We start from the raw sequence: 19,475 nt of genomic DNA, 5'->3' as shown, positions 1-19,475 counted from the left end.
AGTGGCTTTAAAATTGAAATACAAGAATTGTTTCTTTTTAAGTAATTAACTTGACTGAACTTTTACCCTGATCAATGTCCATGATATTGTATGGCTCTTGGCTGCATAAACACTGTTGTTGACGGCTTGTATGTAAATTGACTACACATTGAAGGCCCATTTGCAGAATGGCCATTACCACAGTCGTTGAAACCCTGAAAAGAAGGTGGGGCTATGGCATACGGTACTTATACTGGTCACATACCTTAGCCAGCACAACTCACCAGAGACGGCCAAGAAGACATCGGAAGAAGATCTGGAGTACAGCAGCCACTTTGATAGGAATATCTGGATTCAGTGGAGTTCAACAGGAGCATTGACTTGTTTTTTCAGTAAGTTCTACTTGTTGTGACCACCATTTAATACATTGTGAAGCAAACACATTAAGACGACCTCAACTTGAGCCACTGTTGGCTTCTGCAATCATAAGTGCTTCTCTTTGGGGTTGTCTTGGTTGTGACTTTGGCCTCAATAACTGCAAGTATCTCAAGTTTTGAAAAATACCATGAAGTTTTCACTCTACCTGGTCATTCACATTACCCTGGCACAAGCACTGACTTGACTTTTAAATGCAGTAAGTGCTACTTGTTGGGGTAGTGTTGATGTCTTTGTCTGCATGCACTTTGAAATTACGTTCTGGAAAAGTTTGTTTAAACACCAGTTTCAGAGAGTCATTCTTATTTCCCTAACATGAGCATTGACTTGTCAATGAGATTCAGTAAGTGCTTTTTGTTGGGGCAGTTCCATATGACAAAAGCCTCCATTGGTAATGCAAAAGAAAAAGTCTTTGCTCCGAGATTACTTCAAATGGAACCACTTGTGCTTCTTCATGCTCATAAGTGCTCCTCTTTGGGGTTTTCTTGTCAGCAACTTGTTCACGAATAGGAACTGTACGGCCAATATCAGGACTCCTGTGCCAAATGTAAGTCAAAAGTAGAGCTCAACCACAGCCTTGATCTGTCTGCATTTTATAGAAAGTGCTTCATAGTTGGGGTGTTGTTCTGGCTTCACTATTTAGCATTGCACAATAGAATATATCAGCTTGTTTTCTCAGTAATATCACTCTGTCTCTAGACACTGACTCTTGGGCAGTGATAGTGGCTTTAAAATTGAAATACAAGAATTGTTTCTTTTTAAGTAATTAACTTGACTGAACTTTTACCCTGATCAATGTCCATGATATTGTATGGCTCTTGGCTGCATAAACACTGTTGTTGACGGCTTGTATGTAAATTGACTACACATTGAAGGCCCATTTGCAGAATGGCCATTACCACAGTCGTTGAAACCCTGAAAAGAAGGTGGGGCTATGGCATACAGTACTTATACTGGTCACATACCGTAGCCAGCACAACTCACCAGAGACGGCCAAGAAGACATCGGAAGAAGATCTGGAGTACAGCAGCCACTTTGATAGGAATATCTGGATTCAGTGGAGTTCAACAGGAGCATTGACTTGTTTTTTCAGTAAGTTCTACTTGTTGTGACCACCATTTAAGACATTGTGAAGCAAACGCATTAAGACGACCTCAAATTGAGCCACTGTTGGCTTCTGCAATCATAAGTGCTTCTCTTTGGGGTTGTCTTGGTTGTGACTTTGGCCTCAATAACTGCAAGTATCTCAAGTTTTGAAAAATACCATGAAGTTTTCACTCTACCTGGTCATTCACATTACCCTGGCACAAGCACTGACTTGACTTTTAAATGCAGTAAGTGCTACTTGTTGGGGTAGTGTTGATGTCTTTGTCTGCATGCACTTTGAAATTACGTTTTGGAAAAGTTTGTTGAAACACCAGTTTCAGAGAGTCATTCTTATTTCCCTAACATGAGCATTGACTTGTCAATGAAATTCAGTAAGTGCTTTTTGTTGGGGGGCAGTTCCATATGACAAAAGCCTCCATTGGTAATGCAAAAGAAAAAGTCTTTGCTCCAAGATTACTTCAAATGGAACCACTTGTGCTTCTTCATGCTCATAAGTGCTCCTCTTTGGGGTTTTCTTGTCAGCAACTTGTTCACGAATAGGAACTGTACGGCCAATATCAGGACTCCTGTGCCAAATGTAAGTCAAAAGTAGAGCTCAACCACAGCCTTGATCTGTCTGCATTTTATAGAAAGTGCTTCATAGTTGGGGTGTTGTTCTGGCTTCACTATTTAGCATTGCACAATAGAATATATCAGCTTGTTTTCTCAGTAATATCACTCTGTCTCTAGACACTGACTCTTGGGCAGTGATAGTGGCTTTAAAATTGAAATACAAGAATTGTTTCTTTTTAAGTAATTAACTTGACTGAACTTTTACCCTGATCAATGTCCATGATATTGTATGGCTCTTGGCTGCATAAACACTGTTGTTGACGGCTTGTATGTAAATTGACTACACATTGAAGGCCCATTTGCAGAATGGCCATTACCACAGTCGTTGAAACCCTGAAAAGAAGGTGGGGCTATGGCATACGGTACTTATACTGGTCACATACCTTAGCCAGCACAACTCACCAGAGACGGCCAAGAAGACATCGGAAGAAGATCTGGAGTACAGCAGCCACTTTGATAGGAATATCTGGATTCAGTGGAGTTCAACAGGAGCATTGACTTGTTTTTTCAGTAAGTTCTACTTGTTGTGACCACCATTTAATACATTGTGAAGCAAACACATTAAGACGACCTCAACTTGAGCCACTGTTGGCTTCTGCAATCATAAGTGCTTCTCTTTGGGGTTGTCTTGGTTGTGACTTTGGCCTCAATAACTGCAAGTATCTCAAGTTTTGAAAAATACCATGAAGTTTTCACTCTACCTGGTCATTCACATTACCCTGGCACAAGCACTGACTTGACTTTTAAATGCAGTAAGTGCTACTTGTTGGGGTAGTGTTGATGTCTTTGTCTGCATGCACTTTGAAATTACGTTCTGGAAAAGTTTGTTTAAACACCAGTTTCAGAGAGTCATTCTTATTTCCCTAACATGAGCATTGACTTGTCAATGAGATTCAGTAAGTGCTTTTTGTTGGGGCAGTTCCATATGACAAAAGCCTCCATTGGTAATGCAAAAGAAAAAGTCTTTGCTCCGAGATTACTTCAAATGGAACCACTTGTGCTTCTTCATGCTCATAAGTGCTCCTCTTTGGGGTTTTCTTGTCAGCAACTTGTTCACGAATAGGAACTGTACGGCCAATATCAGGACTCCTGTGCCAAATGTAAGTCAAAAGTAGAGCTCAACCACAGCCTTGATCTGTCTGCATTTTATAGAAAGTGCTTCATAGTTGGGGTGTTGTTCTGGCTTCACTATTTAGCATTGCACAATAGAATATATCAGCTTGTTTTCTCAGTAATATCACTCTGTCTCTAGACACTGACTCTTGGGCAGTGATAGTGGCTTTAAAATTGAAATACAAGAATTGTTTCTTTTTAAGTAATTAACTTGACTGAACTTTTACCCTGATCAATGTCCATGATATTGTATGGCTCTTGGCTGCATAAACACTGTTGTTGACGGCTTGTATGTAAATTGACTACACATTGAAGGCCCATTTGCAGAATGGCCATTACCACAGTCGTTGAAACCCTGAAAAGAAGGTGGGGCTATGGCATACAGTACTTATACTGGTCACATACCGTAGCCAGCACAACTCACCAGAGACGGCCAAGAAGACATCGGAAGAAGATCTGGAGTACAGCAGCCACTTTGATAGGAATATCTGGATTCAGTGGAGTTCAACAGGAGCATTGACTTGTTTTTTCAGTAAGTTCTACTTGTTGTGACCACCATTTAAGACATTGTGAAGCAAACGCATTAAGACGACCTCAAATTGAGCCACTGTTGGCTTCTGCAATCATAAGTGCTTCTCTTTGGGGTTGTCTTGGTTGTGACTTTGGCCTCAATAACTGCAAGTATCTCAAGTTTTGAAAAATACCATGAAGTTTTCACTCTACCTGGTCATTCACATTACCCTGGCACAAGCACTGACTTGACTTTTAAATGCAGTAAGTGCTACTTGTTGGGGTAGTGTTGATGTCTTTGTCTGCATGCACTTTGAAATTACGTTTTGGAAAAGTTTGTTGAAACACCAGTTTCAGAGAGTCATTCTTATTTCCCTAACATGAGCATTGACTTGTCAATGAAATTCAGTAAGTGCTTTTTGTTGGGGCAGTTCCATATGACAAAAGCCTCCATTGGTAATGCAAAAGAAAAAGTCTTTGCTCCGAGATTACTTCAAATGGAACCACTTGTGCTTCTTCATGCTCATAAGTGCTCCTCTTTGGGGTTTTCTTGTCAGCAACTTGTTCACGAATAGGAACTGTACGGCCAATATCAGGACTCCTGTGCCAAATGTAAGTCAAAAGTAGAGCTCAACCACAGCCTTGATCTGTCTGCATTTTATAGAAAGTGCTTCATAGTTGGGGTGTTGTTCTGGCTTCACTATTTAGCATTGCACAATAGAATATATCAGCTTGTTTTCTCAGTAATATCACTCTGTCTCTAGACACTGACTCTTGGGCAGTGATAGTGGCTTTAAAATTGAAATACAAGAATTGTTTCTTTTTAAGTAATTAACTTGACTGAACTTTTACCCTGATCAATGTCCATGATATTGTATGGCTCTTGGCTGCATAAACACTGTTGTTGACGGCTTGTATGTAAATTGACTACACATTGAAGGCCCATTTGCAGAATGGCCATTACCACAGTCGTTGAAACCCTGAAAAGAAGGTGGGGCTATGGCATACGGTACTTATACTGGTCACATACCTTAGCCAGCACAACTCACCAGAGACGGCCAAGAAGACATCGGAAGAAGATCTGGAGTACAGCAGCCACTTTGATAGGAATATCTGGATTCAGTGGAGTTCAACAGGAGCATTGACTTGTTTTTTTCAGTAAGTTCTACTTGTTGTGACCACCATTTAAGACATTGTGAAGCAAACACATTAAGACAACCTCAAATTGAGCCACTGTTGGCTTCTGCAATCATAAGTGCTTCTCTTTGGGGTTGTCTTGGTTGTGACTTTGGCCTCAATAACTGCAAGTATCTCAAGTTTTGAAAAATACCATGAAGTTTTCACTCTACCTGGTCATTCACATTACCCTGGCACAAGCACTGACTTGACTTTTGAATGCAGTAAGTGCTACTTGTTGGGGTAGTGTTGATGTCTTTGTCTGCATGCACTTTGAAATTACGTTTTGGAAAAGTTTGTTTAAACACCAGTTTCAGAGAGTCATTCTTATTTCCCTAACATGAGCATTGACTTGTCAATGAAATTCAGTAAGTGCTTTTTGTTGGGGCAGTTCCATATGACAAAAGCCTCCATTGGTAATGCAAAAGAAAAAGTCTTTGCTCCAAGATTACTTCAAATGGAACCACTTGTGCTTCTTCATGCTCATAAGTGCTCCTCTTTGGGGTTTTCTTGTCAGCAACTTGTTCACGAATAGGAACTGTACGGCCAATATCAGGACTCCTGTGCCAAATGTAAGTCAAAAGTAGAGCTCAACCACAGCCTTGATCTGTCTGCATTTTATAGAAAGTGCTTCATAGTTGGGGTGTTGTTCTGGCTTCACTATTTAGCATTGCACAATAGAATATATCAGCTTGTTTTCTCAGTAATATCACTCTGTCTCTAGACACTGACTCTTGGGCAGTGATAGTGGCTTTAAAATTGAAATACAAGAATTGTTTCTTTTTAAGTAATTAACTTGACTGAACTTTTACCCTGATCAATGTCCATGATATTGTATGGCTCTTGGCTGCATAAACACTGTTGTTGACGGCTTGTATGTAAATTGACTACACATTGAAGGCCCATTTGCAGAATGGCCATTACCACAGTCGTTGAAACCCTGAAAAGAAGGTCGGGCTATGGCATACAGTACTTATACTGGTCACATACCTTAGCCAGCACAACTCACCAGAGACGGCCAAGAAGACATCGGAAGAAGATCTGGAGTACAGCAGCCACTTTGATAGGAATATCTGGATTCAGTGGAGTTCAACAGGAGCATTGACTTGTTTTTTCAGTAAGTTCTACTTGTTGTGACCACCATTTAAGACATTGTGAAGCAAACACATTAAGACGACCTCAAATTGAGCCACTGTTGGCTTCTGCAATCATAAGTGCTTCTCTTTGGGGTTGTCTTGGTTGTGACTTTGGCCTCAATAACTGCAAGTATCTCAAGTTTTGAAAAATACCATGAAGTTTTCACTCTACCTGGTCATTCACATTACCCTGGCACAAGCACTGACTTGACTTTTGAATGCAGTAAGTGCTACTTGTTGGGGTAGTGTTGATGTCTTTGTCTGCATGCACTTTGAAATTACGTTTTGGAAAAGTTTGTTTAAACACCAGTTTCAGAGAGTCATTCTTATTTCCCTAACATGAGCATTGACTTGTCAATGAAATTCAGTAAGTGCTTTTTGTTGGGGCAGTTCCATATGACAAAAGCCTCCATTGGTAATGCAAAAGAAAAAGTCTTTGCTCCGAGATTACTTCAAATGGAACCACTTGTGCTTCTTCATGCTCATAAGTGCTCCTCTTTGGGGTTTTCTTGTCAGCAACTTGTTCACGAATAGGAACTGTACGGCCAATATCAGGACTCCTGTGCCAAATGTAAGTCAAAAGTAGAGCTCAACCACAGCCTTGATCTGTCTGCATTTTATAGAAAGTGCTTCATAGTTGGGGTGTTGTTCTGGCTTCACTATTTAGCATTGCACAATAGAATATATCAGCTTGTTTTCTCAGTAATATCACTCTGTCTCTAGACACTGACTCTTGGGCAGTGATAGTGGCTTTAAAATTGAAATACAAGAATTGTTTCTTTTTAAGTAATTAACTTGACTGAACTTTTACCCTGATCAATGTCCATGATATTGTATGGCTCTTGGCTGCATAAACACTGTTGTTGACGGCTTGTATGTAAATTGACTACACATTGAAGGCCCATTTGCAGAATGGCCATTACCACAGTCGTTGAAACCCTGAAAAGAAGGTGGGGCTATGGCATACGGTACTTATACTGGTCACATACCTTAGCCAGCACAACTCACCAGAGACGGCCAAGAAGACATCGGAAGAAGATCTGGAGTACAGCAGCCACTTTGATAGGAATATCTGGATTCAGTGGAGTTCAACAGGAGCATTGACTTGTTTTTTTCAGTAAGTTCTACTTGTTGTGACCACCATTTAAGACATTGTGAAGCAAACACATTAAGACAACCTCAAATTGAGCCACTGTTGGCTTCTGCAATCATAAGTGCTTCTCTTTGGGGTTGTCTTGGTAGTGACTTTGGCCTCAATAACTGCAAGTATCTCAAGTTTTGAAAAATACCATGAAGTTTTCACTCTACCTGGTCATTCACATTACCCTGGCACAAGCACTGACTTGACTTTTAAATGCAGTAAGTGCTACTTGTTGGGGTAGTGTTGATGTCTTTGTCTGCATGCACTTTGAAATTACGTTTTGGAAAAGTTTGTTTAAACACCAGTTTCAGAGAGTCATTCTTATTTCCCTAACATGAGCATTGACTTGTCAATGAAATTCAGTAAGTGCTTTTTGTTGGGGCAGTTCCATATGACAAAAGCCTCCATTGGTAATGCAAAAGAAAAAGTCCTTGCTCCGAGATTACTTCAAATGGAACCACTTGTGCTTCTTCATGCTCATAAGTGCTCCTCTTTGGGGTTTTCTTGTCAGCAACTTGTTCACGAATAGGAACTGTACGGCCAATATCAGGACTCCTGTGCCAAATGTAAGTCAAAAGTAGAGCTCAACCACAGCCTTGATCTGTCTGCATTTTATAGAAAGTGCTTCATAGTTGGGGTGTTGTTCTGGCTTCACTATTTAGCATTGCACAATAGAATATATCAGCTTGTTTTCTCAGTAATATCACTCTGTCTCTAGACACTGACTCTTGGGCAGTGATAGTGGCTTTAAAATTGAAATACAAGAATTGTTTCTTTTTAAGTAATTAACTTGACTGAACTTTTACCCTGATCAATGTCCATGATATTGTATGGCTCTTGGCTGCATAAACACTGTTGTTGACGGCTTGTATGTAAATTGACTACACATTGAAGGCCCATTTGCAGAATGGCCATTACCACAGTCGTTGAAACCCTGAAAAGAAGGTGGGGCTATGGCATACGGTACTTATACTGGTCACATACCTTAGCCAGCACAACTCACCAGAGACGGCCAAGAAGACATCGGAAGAAGATCTGGAGTACAGCAGCCACTTTGATAGGAATATCTGGATTCAGTGGAGTTCAACAGGAGCATTGACTTGTTTTTTCAGTAAGTTCTACTTGTTGTGACCACCATTTAATACATTGTGAAGCAAACACATTAAGACGACCTCAACTTGAGCCACTGTTGGCTTCTGCAATCATAAGTGCTTCTCTTTGGGGTTGTCTTGGTTGTGACTTTGGCCTCAATAACTGCAAGTATCTCAAGTTTTGAAAAATACCATGAAGTTTTCACTCTACCTGGTCATTCACATTACCCTGGCACAAGCACTGACTTGACTTTTAAATGCAGTAAGTGCTACTTGTTGGGGTAGTGTTGATGTCTTTGTCTGCATGCACTTTGAAATTACGTTTTGGAAAAGTTTGTTTAAACACCAGTTTCAGAGAGTCATTCTTATTTCCCTAACATGAGCATTGACTTGTCAATGAAATTCAGTAAGTGCTTTTTGTTGGGGGGCAGTTCCATATGACAAAAGCCTCCACTGGTAATGCAAAAGAAAAAGTCTTTGCTCCAAGATTACTTCAAATGGAACCACTTGTGCTTCTTCATGCTCATAAGTGCTCCTCTTTGGGGTTTTCTTGTCAGCAACTTGTTCACGAATAGGAACTGTACGGCCAATATCAGGACTCCTGTGCCAAATGTAAGTCAAAAGTAGAGCTCAACCACAGCCTTGATCTGTCTGCATTTTATAGAAAGTGCTTCATAGTTGGGGTGTTGTTCTGGCTTCACTATTTAGCATTGCACAATAGAATATATCAGCTTGTTTTCTCAGTAATATCACTCTGTCTCTAGACACTGACTCTTGGGCAGTGATAGTGGCTTTAAAATTGAAATACAAGAATTGTTTCTTTTTAAGTAATTAACTTGACTGAACTTTTACTTTGATCAATGTCCATGATATTGTATGGCTCTTGGCTCCATAAACACTGTTGTTGACGGCTTGTATGTAAATTGACTACACATTGAAGGCCCATTTGCAGAATGGCCATTACCACAGTCGTTGAAACCCTGAAAAGAAGATGGGGCTATGGCATACAGTACTTATACTGGTCACATACCTTAGCCAGCACAACTCACCAGAGACGGCCAAGAAGACATCGGAAGAAGATCTGGAGTACAGCAGCCACTTTGATAGGAATATCTGGATTCAGTGGAGTTCAACAGGAGCATTGACTTGTTTTTTCAGTAAGTTCTACTTGTTGTGACCACCATTTAAGACATTGTGAAGCAAACACATTAAGACGACCTCAAATTGAGCCACTGTTGGCTTCTGCAATCATAAGTGCTTCTCTTTGGGGTTGTCTTGGTTGTGACTTTGGCCTCAATAACTGCAAGTATCTCAAGTTTTGAAAAATACCATGAAGTTTTCACTCTACCTGGTCATTCACATTACCCTGGCACAAGCACTGACTTGACTTTTAAATGCAGTAAGTGCTACTTGTTGGGGTAGTGTTGATGTCTTTGTCTGCATGCACTTTGAAATTACGTTTTGGAAAAGTTTGTTTAAACACCAGTTTCAGAGAGTCATTCTTATTTCCCTAACATGAGCATTGACTTGTCAATGAAATTCAGTAAGTGCTTTTTGTTGGGGGGCAGTTCCATATGACAAAAGCCTCCATTGGTAATGCAAAAGAAAAAGTCTTTGCTCCAAGATTACTTCAAATGGAACCACTTGTGCTTCTTCATGCTCATAAGTGCTCCTCTTTGGGGTTTTCTTGTCAGCAACTTGTTCACGAATAGGAACTGTACGGCCAATATCAGGACTCCTGTGCCAAATGTAAGTCAAAAGTAGAGCTCAACCACAGCCTTGATCTGTCTGCATTTTATAGAAAGTGCTTCATAGTTGGGGTGTTGTTCTGGCTTCACTATTTAGCATTGCACAATAGAATATATCAGCTTGTTTTCTCAGTAATATCACTCTGTCTCTAGACACTGACTCTTGGGCAGTGATAGTGGCTTTAAAATTGAAATACAAGAATTGTTTCTTTTTAAGTAATTAACTTGACTGAACTTTTACCCTGATCAATGTCCATGATATTGTATGGCTCTTGGCTGCATAAACACTGTTGTTGACGGCTTGTATGTAAATTGACTACACATTGAAGGCCCATTTGCAGAATGGCCATTACCACAGTCGTTGAAACCCTGAAAAGAAGGTGGGGCTATGGCATACGGTACTTATACTGGTCACATACCTTAGCCAGCACAACTCACCAGAGACGGCCAAGAAGACATCGGAAGAAGATCTGGAGTACAGCAGCCACTTTGATAGGAATATCTGGATTCAGTGGAGTTCAACAGGAGCATTGACTTGTTTTTTCAGTAAGTTCTACTTGTTGTGACCACCATTTAATACATTGTGAAGCAAACACATTAAGACGACCTCAACTTGAGCCACTGTTGGCTTCTGCAATCATAAGTGCTTCTCTTTGGGGTTGTCTTGGTTGTGACTTTGGCCTCAATAACTGCAAGTATCTCAAGTTTTGAAAAATACCATGAAGTTTTCACTCTACCTGGTCATTCACATTACCCTGGCACAAGCACTGACTTGACTTTTGAATGCAGTAAGTGCTACTTGTTGGGGTAGTGTTGATGTCTTTGTCTGCATGCACTTTGAAATTACGTTCTGGAAAAGTTTGTTTAAACACCAGTTTCAGAGAGTCATTCTTATTTCCCTAACATGAGCATTGACTTGTCAATGAAATTCAGTAAGTGCTTTTTGTTGGGGCAGTTCCATATGACAAAAGCCTCCATTGGTAATGCAAAAGAAAAAGTCCTTGCTCCAAGATTACTTCAAATGGAACCACTTGTGCTTCTTCATGCTCATAAGTGCTCCTCTTTGGGGTTTTCTTGTCAGCAACTTGTTCACGAATAGGAACTGTACGGCCAATATCAGGACTCCTGTGCCAAATGTAAGTCAAAAGTAGAGCTCAACCACAGCCTTGATCTGTCTGCATTTTATAGAAAGTGCTTCATAGTTGGGGTGTTGTTCTGGCTTCACTATTTAGCATTGCACAATAGAATATATCAGCTTGTTTTCTCAGTAATATCACTCTGTCTCTAGACACTGACTCTTGGGCAGTGATAGTGGCTTTAAAATTGAAATACAAGAATTGTTTCTTTTTAAGTAATTAACTTGACTGAACTTTTACCCTGATCAATGTCCATGATATTGTATGGCTCTTGGCTGCATAAACACTGTTGTTGACGGCTTGTATGTAAATTGACTACACATTGAAGGCCCATTTGCAGAATGGCCATTACCACAGTCGTTGAAACCCTGAAAAGAAGGTCGGGCTATGGCATACGGTACTTATACTGGTCACATACCTTAGCCAGCACAACTCACCAGAGACGGCCAAGAAGACATCGGAAGAAGATCTGGAGTACAGCAGCCACTTTGATAGGAATATCTGGATTCAGTGGAGTTCAACAGGAGCATTGACTTGTTTTTTCAGTAAGTTCTACTTGTTGTGACCACCATTTAAGACATTGTGAAGCAAACACATTAAGACGACCTCAAATTGAGCCACTGTTGGCTTCTGCAATCATAAGTGCTTCTCTTTGGGGTTGTCTTGGTTGTGACTTTGGCCTCAATAACTGCAAGTATCTCAAGTTTTGAAAAATACCATGAAGTTTTCACTCTACCTGGTCATTCACATTACCCTGGCACAAGCACTGACTTGACTTTTAAATGCAGTAAGTGCTACTTGTTGGGGTAGTGTTGATGTCTTTGTCTGCATGCACTTTGAAATTACGTTTTGGAAAAGTTTGTTTAAACACCAGTTTCAGAGAGTCATTCTTATTTCCCTAACATGAGCATTGACTTGTCAATGAAATTCAGTAAGTGCTTTTTGTTGGGGGGCAGTTCCATATGACAAAAGCCTCCATTGGTAATGCAAAAGAAAAAGTCTTTGCTCCAAGATTACTTCAAATGGAACCACTTGTGCTTCTTCATGCTCATAAGTGCTCCTCTTTGGGGTTTTCTTGTCAGCAACTTGTTCACGAATAGGAACTGTACGGCCAATATCAGGACTCCTGTGCCAAATGTAAGTCAAAAGTAGAGCTCAACCACAGCCTTGATCTGTCTGCATTTTATAGAAAGTGCTTCATAGTTGGGGTGTTGTTCTGGCTTCACTATTTAGCATTGCACAATAGAATATATCAGCTTGTTTTCTCAGTAATATCACTCTGTCTCTAGACACTGACTCTTGGGCAGTGATAGTGGCTTTAAAATTGAAATACAAGAATTGTTTCTTTTTAAGTAATTAACTTGACTGAACTTTTACCCTGATCAATGTCCATGATATTGTATGGCTCTTGGCTGCATAAACACTGTTGTTGACGGCTTGTATGTAAATTGACTACACATTGAAGGCCCATTTGCAGAATGGCCATTACCACAGTCGTTGAAACCCTGAAAAGAAGGTGGGGCTATGGCATACGGTACTTATACTGGTCACATACCTTAGCCAGCACAACTCACCAGAGACGGCCAAGAAGACATCGGAAGAAGATCTGGAGTACAGCAGCCACTTTGATAGGAATATCTGGATTCAGTGGAGTTCAACAGGAGCATTGACTTGTTTTTTTCAGTAAGTTCTACTTGTTGTGACCACCATTTAAGACATTGTGAAGCAAACACATTAAGACAACCTCAAATTGAGCCACTGTTGGCTTCTGCAATCATAAGTGCTTCTCTTTGGGGTTGTCTTGGTTGTGACTTTGGCCTCAATAACTGCAAGTATCTCAAGTTTTGAAAAATACCATGAAGTTTTCACTCTACCTGGTCATTCACATTACCCTGGCACAAGCACTGACTTGACTTTTAAATGCAGTAAGTGCTACTTGTTGGGGTAGTGTTGATGTCTTTGTCTGCATGCACTTTGAAATTACGTTTTGGAAAAGTTTGTTTAAACACCAGTTTCAGAGAGTCATTCTTATTTCCCTAACATGAGCATTGACTTGTCAATGAAATTCAGTAAGTGCTTTTTGTTGGGGCAGTTCCATATGACAAAAGCCTCCATTGGTAATGCAAAAGAAAAAGTCCTTGCTCCGAGATTACTTCAAATGGAACCACTTGTGCTTCTTCATGCTCATAAGTGCTCCTCTTTGGGGTTTTCTTGTCAGCAACTTGTTCACGAATAGGAACTGTACGGCCAATATCAGGACTCCTGTGCCAAATGTAAGTCAAAAGTAGAGCTCAACCACAGCCTTGATCTGTCTGCATTTTATAGAAAGTGCTTCATAGTTGGGGTGTTGTTCTGGCTTCACTATTTAGCATTGCACAATAGAATATATCAGCTTGTTTTCTCAGTAATATCACTCTGTCTCTAGACACTGACTCTTGGGCAGTGATAGTGGCTTTAAAATTGAAATACAAGAATTGTTTCTTTTTAAGTAATTAACTTGACTGAACTTTTACCCTGATCAATGTCCATGATATTGTATGGCTCTTGGCTGCATAAACACTGTTGTTGACGGCTTGTATGTAAATTGACTACACATTGAAGGCCCATTTGCAGAATGGCCATTACCACAGTCGTTGAAACCCTGAAAAGAAGGTGGGGCTATGGCATACGGTACTTATACTGGTCACATACCTTAGCCAGCACAACTCACCAGAGACGGCCAAGAAGACATCGGAAGAAGATCTGGAGTACAGCAGCCACTTTGATAGGAATATCTGGATTCAGTGGAGTTCAACAGGAGCATTGACTTGTTTTTTCAGTAAGTTCTACTTGTTGTGACCACCATTTAATACATTGTGAAGCAAACACATTAAGACGACCTCAACTTGAGCCACTGTTGGCTTCTGCAATCATAAGTGCTTCTCTTTGGGGTTGTCTTGGTTGTGACTTTGGCCTCAATAACTGCAAGTATCTCAAGTTTTGAAAAATACCATGAAGTTTTCACTCTACCTGGTCATTCACATTACCCTGGCACAAGCACTGACTTGACTTTTAAATGCAGTAAGTGCTACTTGTTGGGGTAGTGTTGATGTCTTTGTCTGCATGCACTTTGAAATTACGTTCTGGAAAAGTTTGTTTAAACACCAGTTTCAGAGAGTCATTCTTATTTCCCTAACATGAGCATTGACTTGTCAATGAAATTCAGTAAGTGCTTTTTGTTGGGGGGCAGTTCCATATGACAAAAGCCTCCATTGGTAATGCAAAAGAAAAAGTCCTTGCTCCAAGATTACTTCAAATGGAACCACTTGTGCTTCTTCATGCTCATAAGTGCTCCTCTTTGGGGTTTTCTTGTCAGCAACTTGTTCACGAATAGGAACTGTACGGCCAATATCAGGACTCCTGTGCCAAATGTAAGTCAAAAGTAGAGCTCAACCACAGCCTTGATCTGTCTGCATTTTATAGAAAGTGCTTCATAGTTGGGGTGTTGTTCTGGCTTCACTATTTAGCATTGCACAATAGAATATATCAGCTTGTTTTCTCAGTAATATCACTCTGTCTCTAGACACTGACTCTTGGGCAGTGATAGTGGCTTTAAAATTGAAATACAAGAATTGTTTCTTTTTAAGTAATTAACTTGACTGAACTTTTACCCTGATCAATGTCCATGATATTGTATGGCTCTTGGCTGCATAAACACTGTTGTTGACGGCTTGTATGTAAATTGACTACACATTGAAGGCCCATTTTCAGAATGGCCATTACCACAGTCGTTGAAACCCTGAAAAGAAGGTGGGGCTATGGCATACGGTACTTATACTGGTCACATACCTTAGCCAGCACAACTCACCAGAGACGGCCAAGAAGACATCGGAAGAAGATCTGGAGTACAGCAGCCACTTTGATAGGAATATCTGGATTCAGTGGAGTTCAACAGGAGCATTGACTTGTTTTTTCAGTAAGTTCTACTTGTTGTGACCACCATTTAAGACATTGTGAAGCAAACACATTAAGACGACCTCAAATTGAGCCACTGTTGGCTTCTGCAATCATAAGTGCTTCTCTTTGGGGTTGTCTTGGTTGTGACTTTGGCCTCAATAACTGCAAGTATCTCAAGTTTTGAAAAATACCATGAAGTTTTCACTCTACCTGGTCATTCACATTACCCTGGCACAAGCACTGACTTGACTTTTAAATGCAGTAAGTGCTACTTGTTGGGGTAGTGTTGATGTCTTTGTCTGCATGCACTTTGAAATTACGTTTTGGAAAAGTTTGTTTAAACACCAGTTTCAGAGAGTCATTCTTATTTCCCTAACATGAGCATTGACTTGTCAATGAAATTCAGTAAGTGCTTTTTGTTGGGGGGCAGTTCCATATGACAAAAGCCTCCATTGGTAATGCAAAAGAAAAAGTCTTTGCTCCAAGATTACTTCAAATGGAACCACTTGTGCTTCTTCATGCTCATAAGTGCTCCTCTTTGGGGTTTTCTTGTCAGCAACTTGTTCACGAATAGGAACTGTACGGCCAATATCAGGACTCCTGTGCCAAATGTAAGTCAAAAGTAGAGCTCAACCACAGCCTTGATCTGTCTGCATTTTATAGAAAGTGCTTCATAGTTGGGGTGTTGTTCTGGCTTCACTATTTAGCATTGCACAATAGAATATATCAGCTTGTTTTCTCAGTAATATCACTCTGTCTCTAGACACTGACTCTTGGGCAGTGATAGTGGCTTTAAAATTGAAATACAAGAATTGTTTCTTTTTAAGTAATTAACTTGACTGAACTTTTACCCTGATCAATGTCCATGATATTGTATGGCTCTTGGCTGCATAAACACTGTTGTTGACGGCTTGTATGTAAATTGACTACACATTGAAGGCCCATTTGCAGAATGGCCATTACCACAGTCGTTGAAACCCTGAAAAGAAGGTGGGGCTATGGCATACGGTACTTATACTGGTCACATACCTTAGCCAGCACAACTCACCAGAGACGGCCAAGAAGACATCGGAAGAAGATCTGGAGTACAGCAGCCACTTTGATAGGAATATCTGGATTCAGTGGAGTTCAACAGGAGCATTGACTTGTTTTTTTCAGTAAGTTCTACTTGTTGTGACCACCATTTAAGACATTGTGAAGCAAACACATTAAGACAACCTCAAATTGAGCCACTGTTGGCTTCTGCAATCATAAGTGCTTCTCTTTGGGGTTGTCTTGGTTGTGACTTTGGCCTCAATAACTGCAAGTATCTCAAGTTTTGAAAAATACCATGAAGTTTTCACTCTACCTGGTCATTCACATTACCCTGGCACAAGCACTGACTTGACTTTTAAATGCAGTAAGTGCTACTTGTTGGGGTAGTGTTGATGTCTTTGTCTGCATGCACTTTGAAATTACGTTTTGGAAAAGTTTGTTTAAACACCAGTTTCAGAGAGTCATTCTTATTTCCCTAACATGAGCATTGACTTGTCAATGAAATTCAGTAAGTGCTTTTTGTTGGGGCAGTTCCATATGACAAAAGCCTCCATTGGTAATGCAAAAGAAAAAGTCCTTGCTCCGAGATTACTTCAAATGGAACCACTTGTGCTTCTTCATGCTCATAAGTGCTCCTCTTTGGGGTTTTCTTGTCAGCAACTTGTTCACGAATAGGAACTGTACGGCCAATATCAGGACTCCTGTGCCAAATGTAAGTCAAAAGTAGAGCTCAACCACAGCCTTGATCTGTCTGCATTTTATAGAAAGTGCTTCATAGTTGGGGTGTTGTTCTGGCTTCACTATTTAGCATTGCACAATAGAATATATCAGCTTGTTTTCTCAGTAATATCACTCTGTCTCTAGACACTGACTCTTGGGCAGTGATAGTGGCTTTAAAATTGAAATACAAGAATTGTTTCTTTTTAAGTAATTAACTTGACTGAACTTTTACCCTGATCAATGTCCATGATATTGTATGGCTCTTGGCTGCATAAACACTGTTGTTGACGGCTTGTATGTAAATTGACTACACATTGAAGGCCCATTTGCAGAATGGCCATTACCACAGTCGTTGAAACCCTGAAAAGAAGGTGGGGCTATGGCATACGGTACTTATACTGGTCACATACCTTAGCCAGCACAACTCACCAGAGACGGCCAAGAAGAGATCGGAAGAAGATCTGGAGTACAGCAGCCACTTTGATAGGAATATCTGGATTCAGTGGAGTTCAACAGGAGCATTGACTTGTTTTTTCAGTAAGTTCTACTTGTTGTGACCACCATTTAATACATTGTGAAGCAAACACATTAAGACGACCTCAACTTGAGCCACTGTTGGCTTCTGCAATCATAAGTGCTTCTCTTTGGGGTTGTCTTGGTTGTGACTTTGGCCTCAATAACTGCAAGTATCTCAAGTTTTGAAAAATACCATGAAGTTTTCACTCTACCTGGTCATTCACATTACCCTGGCACAAGCACTGACTTGACTTTTAAATGCAGTAAGTGCTACTTGTTGGGGTAGTGTTGATGTCTTTGTCTGCATGCACTTTGAAATTACGTTTTGGAAAAGTTTGTTTAAACACCAGTTTCAGAGAGTCATTCTTATTTCCCTAACATGAGCATTGACTTGTCAATGAAATTCAGTAAGTGCTTTTTGTTGGGGCAGTTCCATATGACAAAAGCCTCCATTGGTAATGCAAAAGAAAAAGTCTTTGCTCCAAGATTACTTCAAATGGAACCACTTGTGCTTCTTCATGCTCATAAGTGCTCCTCTTTGGGGTTTTCTTGTCAGCAACTTGTTCACGAATAGGAACTGTACGGCCAATATCAGGACTCCTGTGCCAAATGTAAGTCAAAAGTAGAGCTCAACCACAGCCTTGATCTGTCTGCATTTTATAGAAAGTGCTTCATAGTTGGGGTGTTGTTCTGGCTTCACTATTTAGCATTGCACAATAGAATATATCAGCTTGTTTTCTCAGTAATATCACTCTGTCTCTAGACACTGACTCTTGGGCAGTGATAGTGGCTTTAAAATTGAAATACAAGAATTGTTTCTTTTTAAGTAATTAACTTGACTGAACTTTTACCCTGATCAATGTCCATGATATTGTATGGCTCTTGGCTGCATAAACACTGTTGTTGACGGCTTGTATGTAAATTGACTACACATTGAAGGCCCATTTGCAGAATGGCCATTACCACAGTCGTTGAAACCCTGAAAAGAAGGTGGGGCTATGGCATACAGTACTTATACTGGTCACATACCTTAGCCAGCACAACTCACCAGAGACGGCCAAGAAGACATCGGAAGAAGATCTGGAGTACAGCAGCCACTTTGATAGGAATATCTGGATTCAGTGGAGTTCAACAGGAGCATTGACTTGTTTTTTTCAGTAAGTTCTACTTGTTGTGACCACCATTTAAGACATTGTGAAGCAAACACATTAAGACGACCTCAAATTGAGCCACTGTTGGCTTCTGCAATCATAAGTGCTTCTCTTTGGGGTTGTCTTGGTTGTGACTTTGGCCTCAATAACTGCAAGTATCTCAAGTTTTGAAAAATACCATGAAGTTTTCACTCTACCTGGTCATTCACATTACCCTGGAACAAGCACTGACTTGACTTTTGAATGCAGTAAGTGCTACTTGTTGGGGTAGTGTTGATGTCTTTGTCTGCATGCACCTTGAAATTGCGTTTTGGAAAAGTTTGTTTAAACACCAGTTTCAGAGAGTCATTCTTATTTCCCTAACATGAGCATTGACTTGTCAATGAAATTCAGTAAGTGCTTTTTGTTGGGGGGCAGTTCCATATGACAAAAGCCTCCATTGGTAATGCAAAAGAAAAAGTCCTTGCTCCAAGATTACTTCAAATGGAACCACTTGTGCTTCTTCATGCTCATAAGTGCTCCTCTTTGGGGTTTTCTTGTCAGCAACTTGTTCACGAATAGGAACTGTACGGCCAATATCAGGACTCCTGTGCCAAATGTAAGTCAAAAGTAGAGCTCAACCACAGCCTTGATCTGTCTGCATTTTATAGAAAGTGCTTCATAGTTGGGGTGTTGTTCTGGCTTCACTATTTAGCATTGCACAATAGAATATATCAGCTTGTTTTCTCAGTAATATCACTCTGTCTCTAGACACTGACTCTTGGGCAGTGATAGTGGCTTTAAAATTGAAATACAAGAATTGTTTCTTTTTAAGTAATTAACTTGACTGAACTTTTACCCTGATCAATGTCCATGATATTGTATGGCTCTTGGCTGCATAAACACTGTTGTTGACGGCTTGTATGTAAATTGACTACACATTGAAGGCCCATT

The sequence above is a fragment of the Eucyclogobius newberryi genome, unplaced genomic scaffold (genome assembly GCF_026437365.1).
Source record: "Eucyclogobius newberryi isolate DKJ021-1_F unplaced genomic scaffold, fEucNew1.0.hap1 SCAF_59, whole genome shotgun sequence".
Lineage (NCBI taxonomy): Eukaryota > Metazoa > Chordata > Actinopteri > Gobiiformes > Gobiidae > Eucyclogobius > Eucyclogobius newberryi.
This window is presented reverse-complemented; position numbering follows the sequence as displayed.